At 41.5% G+C, this 15615-nt stretch overlaps 1 non-coding gene across 1 annotated transcript; it reads left to right on the forward strand.

Moving 5' to 3' along the window:
* The first annotated feature begins 11517 nt into the window (after positions 1-11517).
* Positions 11518-11644, forward strand: LOC127238191 (small Cajal body-specific RNA 15). The gene has a single exon (XR_007835907.1). It is a non-coding gene; the product is annotated as a small Cajal body-specific RNA 15 (non-coding RNA).
* The last annotated feature ends 3971 nt before the right edge of the window (positions 11645-15615 follow it).

Genomic DNA, 15615 nt, shown 5'->3' on the forward strand with positions numbered 1-15615 from the left:
GGTAAAAAATAAACTCATGGCATTTCAATATTAAGTGATCTGCCCTCCTGATTTTATTTCAGTGTCTTCGTCTTTCCTTTAACATCTTTACCCAGCCTTTTTTTTTAATCCACATCCCCCTTCTCAGGTACGAACCTCAGGCTGCTCGTCTGGCTCCAACCGCAGCCCTGAAAAGACAGCTTCAGACAGATATAAAAACACATTTTTAATCCTCTCCCTTGCTGCGTATGGATGGATAATAACCCCTTTTCACCTGCAGTGTCGCTGCAGGTAGGTCTGTCTGCAAGCTTTACATGGACATTTTCAGAAATGAACAACTTTCTGGGTAGCATGATGAGGTCACACTATTCTGTTGTCTTGCTGGGACATGACATCCCCAGGAACATATGTGGCGGTGTGAAAGCCATTCTCAAAGCAGTTATTAAAGCTGGGCTGCTGGTGCATACATGCCTGTCATCCCAACACTTGGGGGTCATGTCAGGGCAATCAGGAGTTAGGTCCAACCTGAGCTCTATTGGGTCTTGTCTCAAAACCAAAGGAAATAAACAAAGCAACAACAACCAAAAAGGACAGTTACAGTCAGTAAGAGAAAAAAAGTACAAGGGGAAGGAGAGATGGCAGACCCAAGCAGTCTCTTTGCTGTGTCTTAGATAAGAACTACCAGCAGGTGTGTTCTGTCACTTTCTACTCCAGGACAGCTCAGCTGAGGCTTGACTTTCAGTTTGGACAGTGTCAGCTTCATCCTGAGACTCTACAGAGCTGAGTGGGTGGGATGAGAGCAGGGTAGCCACGCTGAAAGTGTTGGTGAGGGCTATCTGGATAAAGGACAGGGAGGATCTGGCTGGGGAGGTGACAGGTGTTTGGTTGCTAGCCAATTAGTTACTAAGTTATTGGTGTTAGCAATCCATTCCTAGAGACAGAACAGTGATGTAAAGGACTGAAAATAACGATATGAGCTCTGATGGGCAGAGGAAACCAAAGGAGGCATGGTCATGCTGACACCATGAAGGGGTGACACAAACTGAAAGTATCATGCAGGATAAGAAGGGACTTACATAAGGCATAATTTACAAAATGACAGATAAATCAGAGCCCCATGTGAACCACAGATATAGTAACTAAAACAAAGAAAAATCAAGCTCTTTACTGACTGCATTTTTTTTTTTTTTTTTTTTTTTTTTGTCTTTGTTTTTTGAGACAGGGTTTCTCTGTGTATCTTTGTAGACCAGGCTGGTCTGGAACTTACAGAGATCTACCTGTCTCTGCCTGTCCAGTGCTGGGATTAAAGGTGTGTGCCACCACTGCCAGGTCTGACTGCATCTTATGTTTATATGTAGATACCACCAATTGTCTGGCATGAATCACAAAGTATTTTATTTTTATTTATTTATTTATTTATTTTTGGTGAAGTTAAATGTACTCTATTTTTTTTTTAAATCTAATTATGGGCTGGAGAGATAGCTCAGAGATTAAGAGCACTGGCTGCTTGCTCTTCCAGAGGTTCTGAGTTTAGTTCCCAGCACCCACATGGTGGTTCACAACCATCTGTAATGAGATCTGGTGCCTTCTTCTGGCCCTGCAGACATACATGCAGACAGAACACTGTATACATAATAAATAAATCTTTAAAAAAATCTACTTATACAACAACAAAAATCTAATTGTAGGCTGTCGTTGGTGGCACATACCTTTAATCCCAGAACTGGGGAGGCAGAGGAAGGTGGATCTCTGTGTGTTCGAAGCCAGCCTGGTCTACAGAGCGAGTTCCAGGACAGGCTCCAAAGCAATAGAGAGAACCCTGCCTTGAAAAACCAAAAAAGAAAAAAGAAAAAGAAAAAGAAAAAAGAAAAAGAAAAAGAAAAAAAGAAAGAAACGAAGGAAGGAAGGAAGAAAGAAATCCAATTATTAACTAAAAAGCAATGAGACAGACAACAATGCATTAAAAAAAATAGGAGCACAAGTCAGCTGTATTTGGAAACAAGTTGGCAACTGAAAATGGAAGGTTAAGGTAACAGATCTTAGAAGAAAACAAGTAACAATCTTAAACACTTATGAAGACATTTTAGCCAAGTGTGGTGGCACACATCAGTAATCCTAGAACATGAAAGAACCAAGAGTTTAAGGCCAGTCTGGAATACACAGTGACACCCTGTCTCAAGTAAGTCAATCAACCAACCAGCCAAATAAACAAACACAGTCATTGAGAGAGGACTTAGTGGTCCAAGCCTGACAACTTGAATTCCATCTAAGGACCCACACAGTGGAACAAGAGAACTGACTCTTGTGAGCTGTTCTTTGACCTCCAAACACTTGTGTCCCAACCCAATAAATAAGTAAATGTAATAAAATATTTTAAATATAAGCAAACAAAAAGACATTAGAAAAAACAGGAAAAAAAGAGCAAAGCCCATTATAAAAACTAAAATTGTAAGATGAGTCAGGCATGGTGGCATGCACCTTTGAACCTAGAGACAGTAGATATCTGTGAGTTTGAGACCATTCTACACAGGGAGTTCCAGGACAGCCAGTAGAGAGACCTTGTCTAAAAAAAAAAAAAAAAAAAAAAAAAAAAAAAGGAAAGAAAGGGAGGGAGGGGGCAGGAGGAAGGAAAAATTAAAATGATATTCCCAAACTGCTTCTTTTGAGACATAACAAAATTTCAACTGGGGCCGGAGCAAAACCTGATGATTTGAGTTCTTAGGGCCTGTATGATGAAGAAAGAACAGAATAAAATGTCTATGAACTTGATTTAGGAAAAAGGAAATCCAAAGTGTACAAGATCAAATTTGAGAGTGCAAATAGTCACATGCAGAATTTTGCTGTTTTTTGAGGCAGAGTCTTTGCTGTTTCACAAGCTAGTCTGGAACTCAGGAACTTTAGGAATCCTCCCATTTCACCCTCTAGAGTAGCTGGCTAACAGTTAGACAGCCTATTAAAAATGGATGATTTTCAAGCAAAATACAATTAATCAGAATCTCATAAAAGTAGAGATTGGAAAACCCCATTGTCATATATAGGTGGTTTTAAATCTACAGTGTATGTATCTGTCATTCAAATTTCAAGACAGTTTCACATTGAGTTTTTTGTCCAAACTTAAAAGAAAAGATTACTCTAAAGTTTCTTTTGTTTTTCGGATCATGGAACAATATAAAATGCTTCTTTACACCACTCTAAAGGCAGTAAGAATAGCCAACTTTATTCAGAGCATTAGACAACTTATACTCCTAGGGTTAAGAAGAGTCACCTGAGTAAGGCATTCAATCACAAAGACAAGCCACACATGTGGAAAGCATGTTTTTTCATAGAGGCCTATGAATAACAAAAACTGAAGTAAACTCACTGGTATCCAACACACCTGGGCGGAGCATGAAAACACATTCCAAAAACAATTTTGTGTTTTGAAGAAACTGAGATTACAAGACTCATTGTTTTGAAGAAACTGAGATTACAAGACTCATTTATTTTCTTGGAGTTTTCTTATGTGCACACTCAGAATTCTCGAATGACTCCATTCTGGGACTGTGTTCCAATACTCCCCAATTTAAGGAATCTAATGTATCTTTAAATACTAGAACTGAATTAATACCATAGAGCCATGGACATGCATTTTAGTCTCACTCACAGGAGAGTCTCCATATTAGTACATGGACTCTAATGGTGTCCCAGAGGAATAACATACTTTGACCTGAGAGTTACGTGCAAAGACTTTATTAATAGTCTAATTAAAATGTTTCATTAATTCGAAATACAATGTCTTCTTTAAAACACTGAAATTTCTCAGCAGAAAATATAAAATCTCCACCTACTCAATTACTGTCTTTCAACAATATTTAATATTTGCCTTAAATCTCTAGACCTTTTGTTCAGTATATTTATAGGTATTTTATATTGGCACCTTTAGATGGATTCCTCTTTAATTAAAAAATTACACTTATTTGTGTGTGTGTGCACACACATGAGTACATACCCTGAAGCCCACGTGTGACTGTTAGAGGAGGACAGTTTACAGGAATCCGTTCCTGAAACTGGACTCAGATCATCAAGATTGGCTGCAACTGCCTTACTTGTTTGCTGAGTCACCTCTGGGACCTGGACGAGTTCCATTTTCTCACACTTTGTTACTGGTACTTAACAAGTTTTAACTATTAACCTATGCAACCATTTTGCTGAACCACCTACTAGTTTATCGCTATCATCTTTTTAGAAAGAAAATCATGTCATCTGAAAATGATAATTTCATTTCTTTCCTAATGATTTTGCCCCCCCTAAAAAAATCTACCACCATGTTGAATACTAGCAGTAAAAGTGGGTATTCACGTTTTTTCTGAAACAATAATTGTCTTTTAAGTCATGTTTCCAATAGGTTTCTGCTAAAAAGCCTTTCATCCAAATTATTACCCTCATTTTGTTAAATAGATACTGGATTTTAAAAGGTTAGTTATTGAAATAATTGTATAGTATTAAACCTCTACATTATTAACACAATAACTTGCAGTGTATGTTTTCTAATGCTAAATCATTTCTGGAGAAACCAATTCTTTATCTAGATCAGTGGCTCTCAACCTTCCTAATGTTTTGATCCTTTAATACAGTTCCTCGTGTTGGGTGACCTCCCAACCATAAAATTATTTCATTGCTACTTCATGACTGTAATTTTGCTATGATAATGTAAATATCTGATATGCAGTATATCTGATAGGTGACCCCTGTGAAAGATAACCCCAAAAGGGTTGAGACCAACAGGTCAAAAACCACTGATTTAGTTAGACTGCAAGAAAGGTTTGCTGATCTGTCTCGAGCTTTGTCTCTAGGTGAGCTTAGCTCCAGGTTTTCTCTTGTGCTATCTTTGCCAGGTTTAGTAATTAAGACACTGACTGCCATATTGCCACAAGCTACAGTCATCAGAGAGGAAGGAGTCTCAGTTGAGGAAATGCTTCCTGAGATCCAGCGGTAAGGCATTTCTTCAGTTAGTGCCCAGCCCATGGTGGGTGGTGGGTTACTGGTCCTGGGTTCTATGAGAAAGCAGGCTGAACAACACAGGAGAAGCAAGCCAATAAGCAGCAACCCTCCATGGCTGCATCCAGGATCCTGCTGTTTGAATTCCTGTCTTCACTTCCTTCAGTGATGAACATCAATGCTGAAGTAAAGCCTAACAATTCCTCCCCAACTTGTTGGGGTTTTTTTTTGTTTTGTATTGCTTTTTTTTTTTTTTTTTTTTTTTTCTTTTCATTTCTTTTCTTTTTCGAGACAGAGTTTCTCTATATTGCTTTGGAGCCTGTCTTGGAACTAGCTCTGTAGACCAGGCTGGCCTTGAACTCGGAGAGATCCACCTGCCTCTGCCTCCAGAGTGCTGGGAATAAAGGCATGGGCCACCACCGCCCGGTCCCAACTTGCTTTTGATCATGGTGCTTCATTGCAGCAATAGAAACCCTAACTGGTAAACGATGTAAGTACTTTCTTATGCTAAAATAGTGTCTGTCTGTGACAGCAAATTAGGCATGTAAAGATGTGCAACTTGATGGCAGCATTTCAGGCAGAGAAGCCAGTGTGTGCCTACACCAGTGAGAAAGCACAGGCCATGCCTAGAGAATAGGAGCTTGGTCTCACTGTGTAGCCCTGGCTCTCTGTCCTCCTTTACTCCTTCTTACTGTGTAGTTCAGTCAGGCCTGGAACTCACAGAGATCTGTCTCCTGAGGGCTGGCATTAAAGCAGTGTGCTACCATGCCCAGAAAGTCACATCTTAAATGAGTAAGAAAAGTTAAGTGGGTTTGGCTCCAACTAGTAACACACTAACATTTTTGCTTCTGGTTTATATATAAAACCCATACACCTTGGACTACATGAAAAACCTTTCTTCTTTAAACCTGCTTTCACGGACCAATTCTTGTTTCCCAATCCTGTTCTTTTTGCTTCAATTCTGGTCTCAAACTTCAAGTATCCAAAGGAACTCTGTTTGAAATCATTCCAACAGCCAGCTTTTGGTTTGCATATTTCTGGAGAATTCTTGACAGCTAACTAGGTAGCTAGTGTTGCCCCGGAAGTTTGTGTCTTTCCTGTATCCCAACAGTGTGAATTTACTTGGAAATAAGGTCACACTACACACGTGTTGTACTGCAACAAGATGGGCTTCTTAATCCAATAGGATCAATGTCCTTGTAAGACACAGAAACAGGCAGAAATAAGGAGAACACCGTTTGACAACAGAAAGGAGTGATGCCCCAAGACACAGCACACACATGACTCAAGCAATCATAGGAAACTAAGAAAAGGCAAAGAAATCTATTCAAAACGACAGAGGAAGCCCGACTCTACCCAAATGCAAATGTCAAATAACTCTGTTGTTTAAGCCTCTCAGCATGAGGCCTTTCGGGGGTTGCGCCCCCCACCCCGGAAAACTAATCCAAAAGTGATTCTTCTTAGACTCAGAATTAACACATCTCTGACCAAGGAAGGCCAGGATACTCTCCTTCCCTTCCTCCGTGAAGATGCAGGGGCTTGCAGCCAGTAGAAGAAGGCTACTGAGTAAAGGCCCTACTGAGGTGCAGTGCAAACAGTGCTCGATAAGCAGGGTGGCAAGACTGAATGGAGGAGCTTAATATCCAGGACTGGGTGGCGATAGGCCGCAAAGAGCGTCGCTGGGACGGGGCGGTTGGCTGCAGTGCCCGGGATGACTCCTGCGAGAGGATCTGAGAACAGCACTCTCAAGCCCTGGAGCAGCTCTCCACACCCAACCGGGAACCGCAAGCCTGCCCATGATTCTCCATGCCCGGTCGCCAAGCAACAAGCCAGTGATTGGCGCCGCGCTACTGCGTGAGGCGGGGCTTTCTGCCAGTGCCCGAGACCGGAAGTGGACGCATTTTTTTTTTCCACCGGAAGGAGAGAGAAATTACAACCAGAAGCCAGGCTCCTGATGCTGGCTGCTTTTGTCGCGTGAGGTTGGGCCAGTATCTGTCCATCTGTTGCGGTGTGCGACAGTGGTGTCCCGGGAGGCTGACTGGAGTGGGAGTAGAAGAGATGGATAAGCTACCCGGGCGTCCATCCTGCTTCTCTGTTTTTTTTTTCCATCTCTTTTTAGAGAGGATTGACTGGAGTGGGAGTAGAAGAGATGGATAAGCTACCCGGGCGTCCATCCTGCTTCTCTGTGCTTTCTTTTCCTCTATCTCTTTTTAGAGAGGATTGGTAGCCCACGGAGCTGCGGCGGTGAGTAGATGTGCGAGAAGAAATACTCACTCATACAGACTAAACTTTAAGCACACAAACATGCGAACGTACGTACACATTCACAGAGCTGATAAAATGTCTACAAATACAGGCATTTAGAATCGATGATTTTTTTTTGAAGAGTCACCTGTAGTAGTAATTTTAAGCACGCGCGCGCGCGCGCACACACACGCACACATGGAGTTGGTGATTTTTAAGTTTCTTTAATATGTCAGCAAAGCCATTTAATGTTAGAAATGGAACAAGGCCATCTTGGTAATACATCTTATTTCAATTTTAACTGAAGAGCAGCAGGGATACTGGTGGTAAGTCACACGGTTTGTTAAGGTCGGAGCCATGACTAAAATTAAATCGTTTTTTCCAGTTCAGAATTCTTGTACATAGTAGTCTATGCAAATCGATTTTAAATTACCTTCAGATAGTGTGGATGTATGGGAGGACCAGAAGGAGTGAAGGGGTGGTGAGGTGCGTTTAGCTACCAGTTTAATGGCTCGGTAGTTAAGATCATTTGTGGCGCTTACAGAGGATCAGACTTTGATTCCCAGCACCCACATCATATTGCTCACAATCAATTACTTTGTTTTATAAACAGTTGGTTACTGTTGATTTGTGAGATGGGCAGAAGTGTCACCTGAAAATGCAATAATATGCAAGTATTGCATCTCTAGAAGCTTGTGTAATTCTAAACGCAAGAATACAAATGGGCTTACATTTTGTGTTGTCTTTAAAGATCCTGTTGGTCACTCCTGTCAGGAATTGATGCCAGGGCCTCAAACATGCAATACAAGTGTACCGCCAGTGAGCTGAAGCTCCAGCCTTCATGGCTTTTGTTGTCTTAAGTAAATGGCTCAGACCTATTTCTAGACACTTACAAGTTCATTGGATTGGAACATGGACCAACAGCAGGTAGTTTCCGTTGCTGCTCGTCCTGTTGGCTAGTTAGCTGTGTCTTACCTTCTGCCAGTAACCGTCTGTCTGTGCTGTTCTGCTTCCTCTCTCTTCTCCTCAGGACGCTCATGACTTTTTAATTGATAAGTAACTGCAGAAAAACATGACCGATACTGACCCTAGTTGTTATGTAGGTAGGTAAATGTTTAAAATTTCTTATATTGGGGGGTGTAGCTCTGGTAAGGTGGATAAGACCCTGGGTTTAGTCCTCAACATGAAGGCTTATGAGGGGGGGCTTTTATATAGAAATCTTTGTCAATTAAATGTTATTTTTGAGAAATTGGCTTAAGTACTTTGAAGAGCTGGAAAAACACATTTCTGGCTTAAATTAATGGACTTTGGAATCCCACTATGAAAATTCTGACCATCCACTGCCTTGGTAGAAAAGGATGAGATTTCAGTAATTATGAGTGGTTCTGTTTGATTTATCCTCTCGGAGAATACTTAAATTTGTTCAAAATTTTCAGTGGTGGGGATCATGGCAGAGGCAGGCAGATCTCAGTGAGTTAAGCCAGCCTGGTCTAGAAAGTGGGTTTCAGGATAGCCAGGACTGTTATACAGAGAAATCCTTTCTCAAAAAAAATAAAAAATAAAAATAAATATGGTTAAAGTTGTTTAGAGAAAAAGACTGTTGTTAAGTACTTAGTTTATTGTTGCTTTATGCCATTTTTTGAGGAAGTCTATAAAATGATTTTAAAAGATACTTCGCATTTAAGAAGGAATCTAGTAAATAGATGTGGCCTTTACAAATTTGTCATTACTTTACAGGGTATAATTTCCTCTATCAAAATCTGATTGTAAACTGTAGGGGTGGTCTCTGTAAACACCAGGCCAGCAGCACCTATCCATGTGAGGCAAGAAGGAAGTTTGGTTCAACATGCCGCTGTAGCTGGTGTTGGTTCAAACTTATAGAGTCTGACCTGGAGTAGTTTATTTTAGGCAACTTTAAGATAGTACAATTTGGAAAAGAGTTTCTCTGTGTGACACAATCAATCCTGTATGCACAATAAGGCATAATTACATTGACACTCTTTTCAAAGTAGGAGTCACCTCTTATATAAAAATGGATTCTATAGATAGACTGCATGTGTTATCTTTAGGGCCTTGGGGAGGATCTGGTGTTTCTATCATGTAGTTAGTGAAATGGTTAGTAGACTATTAGCAACCTCCAGTCCTGTTTGTAAGGGTTGTGGGGCAGGTGTGGCCTGGTCCTACAGATAGCACAAAGGTCACCTAGGTTATTAACCACCTTTGGTCTAGTTAGTAAGAGTCTGGGCCTTACAGATAATGCAGCCTTCTGGGCAGAAAACAGGTTGTACATCTCTTCCTTTGAAGACAAAATGCTGCGTGTTTAACATTCTTATTTTCCCTAGTGCTTATTTGTGAGCATAAGGACTTGGTGCTCTCTACAGTAAACTAGCAGACAGCCATATTGTCATGTAGAGCACAAAAATGTCAGATAGATAGTTAAATTTATGGGTCAGGAGCAATTTGCTCATACTGGTCTCCAGGGATTATGAACCAAATTTATGATCCAGAGCATTTAAAATAGCGTATCATGTATCTTTGGGCTATATTAGGAATAGTCAAAACCGTACCAATTAAATGTGTCAGAGTTTCCTTGTATATTGCGGGAATCATTGTACACCACATCCAACACCACCCTCAGTTCTTCTCCACTCACTCCACAAACCAGAAGTCACCACAGTTACTGATTGTACTAGGCCAGGGCCCTAGCTGTATTTGAACAGAAGAGAATTACTGGTCCATGTTTTCATCCTCATCCATCCCATAGCCCCCAAGAGCATGCACTTGACAGCTCCTTTGCTTTCTAATGAAAAAACTTTCTTCATTTTGTAAGATAATTTGATGTCTTGTTTCTCTCTTCGGGTATGTGAGTCCCTAAGAACAGAGAGCAGTTCTTTGCATGCTCTGAGAGCGTGAACAGATGATGTAGCCACACCATGCCTTTGATATGCATAATTCAAGTGAGGCAGATACAGGCCAGTGGTTTCAATATCACCGCTTGAGGATTCTGTAAATGGTGAGTGTGTGGCTTGTAACTCAGCTTGAGAGAGGTGGGAATTAGGCAGTACTTCCCAGGGGTGATTCTGAGCCATATGGGCATTAGGAGCACAGAGAGGAGAGGTCCACTCCAGGTGTCTAGAAATTAGTTGATGGCTTATAGAGTATAAATGGTAAAAGGGCAGTATTGAGTACCCTACAACTTTTCCAGAGCACTGTCTGTACTTTTGGATATTGCTTCTTGTTTCTTCCTTCTCTCTTGCTACTTCTCTCCCCTTTCAGATTAACATTTAGGATGTGAAAGGAAATAGGAGAGTAGGTGGCGAAATGACAGGCGGGCTTATGGGAGAGTAATGTCCACATTTAGTCAGTCCATTTCTAAGAAGTATGTTCTTGCTTTGTTAAAGTAGACAACTGGGAACTGGGGTTTTGTTGGTTGGGTGCTTTTCTAGTGAGTATAATTACATCCCTGTCTCCAGGCCAGGCTGTTTAAATCTCTTAAAGTCACTTCAAGGAAAAGATGAAAATTTAGGCTCAGGAAGGGGGTAGGGGAGGGCAGATTTCGGTCCTAGTCCATACTGTGGAAGTATTTTGGCTTAGTAACTGCATGTTGTTTGAATCAGCTGAAATGTGTTTAATTCTAAGAACTCAAATAAATGATCGTTTAATTCTACCATATTTGAGTAAGTGAAAACATCAGAGAAACCAGATTCTGTCAGAGTCTGAGACTAGGAAAAAAAGTTGGTCCCACTGTGAGTTGAGCCTCACTTATTTCCAAGATTGGTGTTAGCAGAAAACAAACAGTGACATGATGAGATACAATGAACGTGACAAAAACCATGCAGCAATAGCTCTTTTTGAATGGCATTGGTGCTAGGTCATAGGTACCCTCCTTGCTAATGACAGATGCTGACTGGCAAACTGTTGCCTTGCATTAATCTCTGTTAATTATTGGCATTTAGAGAAGCATGTCTGCAACATTCAGATCTGCTAAAGCCTGAAGTTATGAATTATCTTTTCTTTAATATCTAGGCATTTTAAGAGCAGTGGTTTAAAAATAGATTTGTAGTCTAGACTAGCCTTAGACATGTGGCAGTTCTATTGTGTCAGCCTCCTAAGTGCTGAGATCACAGGGGTGAGCCACTATGCCTAACTTTTAGTTTCTTCAGATAGGGTCTCATGTAGCTCAGGCTGGCTTGCTATGTAGCTGAGGGTGACCTTGAACTCCTGATCCTCCTGCCTCTACTGTCCAAGTTCTGGGATCACAGGCATACCCAGCTAGAGAATAATAACGCTTTAAGTAGTGAATTTAGTCATGTTCTTCTGGAGACTAAGAAAATGGAGTCCTTGAAGTCAAGCTGACTCAGCCTTTAGCCTCCTAAATGAAAAGGTAGATAGAACAGGTCTTGTTTGCAAAATAAATCCAAGACCTACTTATCTACCAACAGCCATCACTTACTTTCTGCTCTCTTACTACAGGGAATAGTTGGAGTGAACTGATAGATAGCTGGGGAAAGCCACAGTGGACACAGTCTCAGTCTCCTAGTGATAGGGAGGTACCTGCAGGTCAGACGGGGGCTTGGAAAATTGAGGAGGCACTCCCTGTAGTGCAGGTTTCAAGGATCGTATCATTTACAGAATGCCACATGAGAGTAAATTGCACTGTGCATAGCTTCTGATGAGTGAGTCATATAGGGTGGCGATTTTACCAGATTTGAGGGTGAGAAAGTTGAGAATGCCCAACTGCTGGATTAACTTTTTCTATTTTGTACTGACAGCCAAATACATGCTCAGAAATATTTTACTGCATGTGTACAATGACTACATCATTAATCAGCAGGGGGCCTGTTATTTTTACTTTATGTTGGGGGGGTGGTGAGGAGAGGGTTTATGTGCCATGGTACACATATGAAGTTCAATGGTCAACTTTTGCAGTCTTTCCTCCCATCACATGGGTTCTGGAGATTGAACTCAGGTCAAATGACCAAAACCAAACCACCACCAACAATGACCAAAAAAAAAAAAAAAAAAAAAGTTATGTAAATAAAAACTATTTAATTTTACCCAAAGTCAGTGCTGTTTTGTGTTCCACATTCCTAACTACTTGTTCGTTCTATCTTCTAAAGATGTTACATTCTGGACAGTCTAACTAGTAAATGCTTGAATGCTTGCTAGTTCACACCAAGGTCCTGTGAAGGCTTTACAGGCTCCCATTCCGAGACAGGGAAAGCTGAGAGAAGAGGAGGTGTTAATAATGTAGGTTGCATTAATCTGCCCAGTATCAGGGATCGTGGTCATAGTGATCTGTTTTTTAAAATACTTTTCTATCCTGGGAGTGGTGGCAGGAGTTCAAGGCCGGCCAGCCTAATGTTTTTCATGTTTTTCTGCTTTGCTTTTTTTTAACAGATTTATCAGCGGGTTGCAGCTGAACATGGACACGAGGTAAACCCTGCCCCTGGTTGAAATTTAATCTCATCAACTTCAGCATGGGATTGTGAGGATGTGGAATATATCATAGAATCTAGCATGTTTTCCCTCCATTTTTAGATTTATCTTTTCTTCTTGAAGAAGATAACATGCTTAAACAAAGGGTCTTTATGGTTACTAACTTTAATTCTTGAAGTTGGGCGACCCTTAGTTTAAGTAAATTTTAAATGTCAAAGAACTAGATATCTTGTTAAATTAAAAAGAAAAAGTATTAAACTCTTACCAGGTGTCATTCTTTTTGCCATTTACCTATGCTTGTGTTCTGTGTGATACATTCCAGGAATCCCACTAGAACTCTGAAGTCAAACTGGCCATGTTTGTGATCCACATTCCCTATTTGGTGGCTTCTGTTTCAGTAGCTGAGAATACTTTTCACTATATATACATGCATATTGCATTAACAGTTTCAGCCAATTCTGTGTAAGGTAGGAGCACAGCTTCGCAGAGCAGTGTGTGTGTGTGTGTGTGTGTGTGAGAGAGAGAGAGAGAGAGAGAGAGAGAGAGAGAGAGAGAGAGAGAGAGGGACAGACAGACAGACAAGACAGACAGAAGCTGTTAAACTCTCTGGGCAAGTGATAATCAGAAATGCTAAAGGAGACAAGAGTTGTTGCTGTGTCAGAATTTGAGTGTGCTAGGAAACAAAATTAGAAGGATGTTTCCCTTCAACAAAACAATGGGTGGTCAGAGTGGGACTTGCCTGTGTTGGGTGGCATCATGGGACACGGGACTGGACACAGTCTCCTGTTGTTTTACAAGTAGAGTTCTTGCTCTGAGCTTTGACAGTGATGAGTGTGGTATTGGGTGAACAGGGGAGTCAGGAAGGCAGCTGATGGAGCCAGGTACCACGGCCACTAAATGGCACCCAAGAGCTGCAAGCTAGAGTGTGTTATTCTCTCTAGGAACCAGCTTTGACTTTGGTGGGCTGATGGTTACTTAGAAGCTATGTATGTGTGTATGTATACGTATATATCATATGTCATTTATTACTTGGCACTTAGATTTGTCATGACACCTCACCCACCTCACATCTCTATGAGACAGATGCTACTTTCCCTTTGTTTGAAGGAAAATAGAGGTCTGTAAGGTTTTAGGCAAAGTAGGTACAAAATAGCAATCAGACCCAGTTCTTGGTTTCAAATCTGGCTGCTTACATTTTATGACAGTACCTAGAGTGAATCATCACTAATGTTCTTTCTCATCTCCATCTATCCCTGGCGCCTTCCTCAGCACCCATGGAAAGTACCCCATTCACAAGTAGTCTCTCTCTCTCTCTCTCTCTCTCTCTCTCTCTCTCTCTCTCTCTGTGTGTGTGTGTGTGTGTGTGTGTGATATGTTCCCCTGAACTGCTGCTGGTGCCTTCTGTTCTTCACGTTGCCTCACAAGGTTTTCTTCCTTCCTCCCTGCCATAGGTGCTTTGCTATAGTTCTGAAAGAGCTCTCCCATCCTTCCCACCAAGGGCAGCATGAAGCCAAAGAGCAGTGGTTGCACAATGAAGGTGCTTGCTTTTTTAGCATGTGTTAGTGTGCACCTGTTGACATGTTAACCCCCGAGGTTGAGTTATAAACAAGGCACACACTGTGCTGCCTTTATGCATCTCAGAGGTGATCTCAGAACAAGAGTGGTGTCAGAACCACCAAGGAGAAGATGGTGTTATAGAATATGTACAATGGGAGGAACTTGCCATGCTGCTGCCAACTTTTGTTAGGAAACATGGGGGTGGTGGGTGGCTGACTTAGTCACTGTTCTATAGCTGTGCTAACACTATTTAAAAGTTCAGAGTGTCTTCTGAGACTCATAGCTATCTCTTATCTGTAACTTGAGGTGCCTGTGCTGCTAGGGAATGCTGAGAAACTGTGGAGGGTGTCAAGGTTGATAACACAGGACTCTTGATTGATGTTAAAAAGGCTCTTTATTCATCCTCCTTTACTTGGGGGGGATGGAGGGGTAGGGGGTGGGCTGGCTTATATACCCCAGCACCAGATGGAGGAGGGGGAAGCAAAGGGGGCAGTTAGTCATCTCAGGTTCCAAGGACCGGTTAGGGGGCTTTCAGGGTTGCAGAAGCCAAAGGAGCATTACCATTTTGCATTAGAAAACATGTCTCTTGTTTTCCTGGGGTTACAGCTGCCTGCTCTGAGGTCAGCAGGGGGACGTGAATTCTTAGCCAAGGTCTTAATTCCTATAATAACTCCTGTAAAATCAAGATAAAAATGCAGATCACACACACCCTTCCAACATACAGTGGCACAGACTATACAGAACCATTCTAGAGGAAGGAAGGGGAGCATAGTAAGGAAATACTGGACCAAAGCAAGACCTAAACCCAATGGCTAACTAAATTCTGCATCTGCATATCTAATGTCAGAGCACTCTTCAGAACTCCAACGCCTTCAGTCATGTTGACTTGAGCTGGTTCCACTCTCTGTTAACAGCTCTCCTTGGCAGCTATCCCATGACATCTGCCATCTCCAACATCTTTTGGTTTCCAAGGTAATCAGGTGTCAACCTTTACAGCGTACACTCTCTCTGGGCCTCCAATCAAGGACAATCTGGCTTCAATGGCTTTTCTTAGCTGTGGAGGGAGATTCCACAATCCCCTGTATTCTTGACTCTAAAGCCAGAACTTTGCTGTTTCTATGCTTGATGGGGCTGGAACATGGCTCCCTCGTCAATTACATTTGCATCAGCTTTTCTGTTGTTGATGGTTTTCTTTAATTCCATTCACAAGCTTAGTTAGGTGGGGTCTTACCCTAAGGTCAGTTTAGCTTCAGGCAGACTTCTAGTGCTAGGGCAACAAGCTTGTGATGACTAGACATTCAAATATATGAGCCTGTGGGGGCCATCCTTACTTAGTTTACCTCAATGGTTTGGAGACTGGTACCTGACTTCCTTGTGTTTCTGCAGTTTCTTGCCTTCTCAGGCTTTCTAGGTGAAATG

The sequence above is a fragment of the Phodopus roborovskii genome, unplaced genomic scaffold, assembly GCF_943737965.1.
Source record: "Phodopus roborovskii unplaced genomic scaffold, PHOROB, whole genome shotgun sequence".
NCBI classification, from domain to species: domain Eukaryota; kingdom Metazoa; phylum Chordata; class Mammalia; order Rodentia; family Cricetidae; genus Phodopus; species Phodopus roborovskii.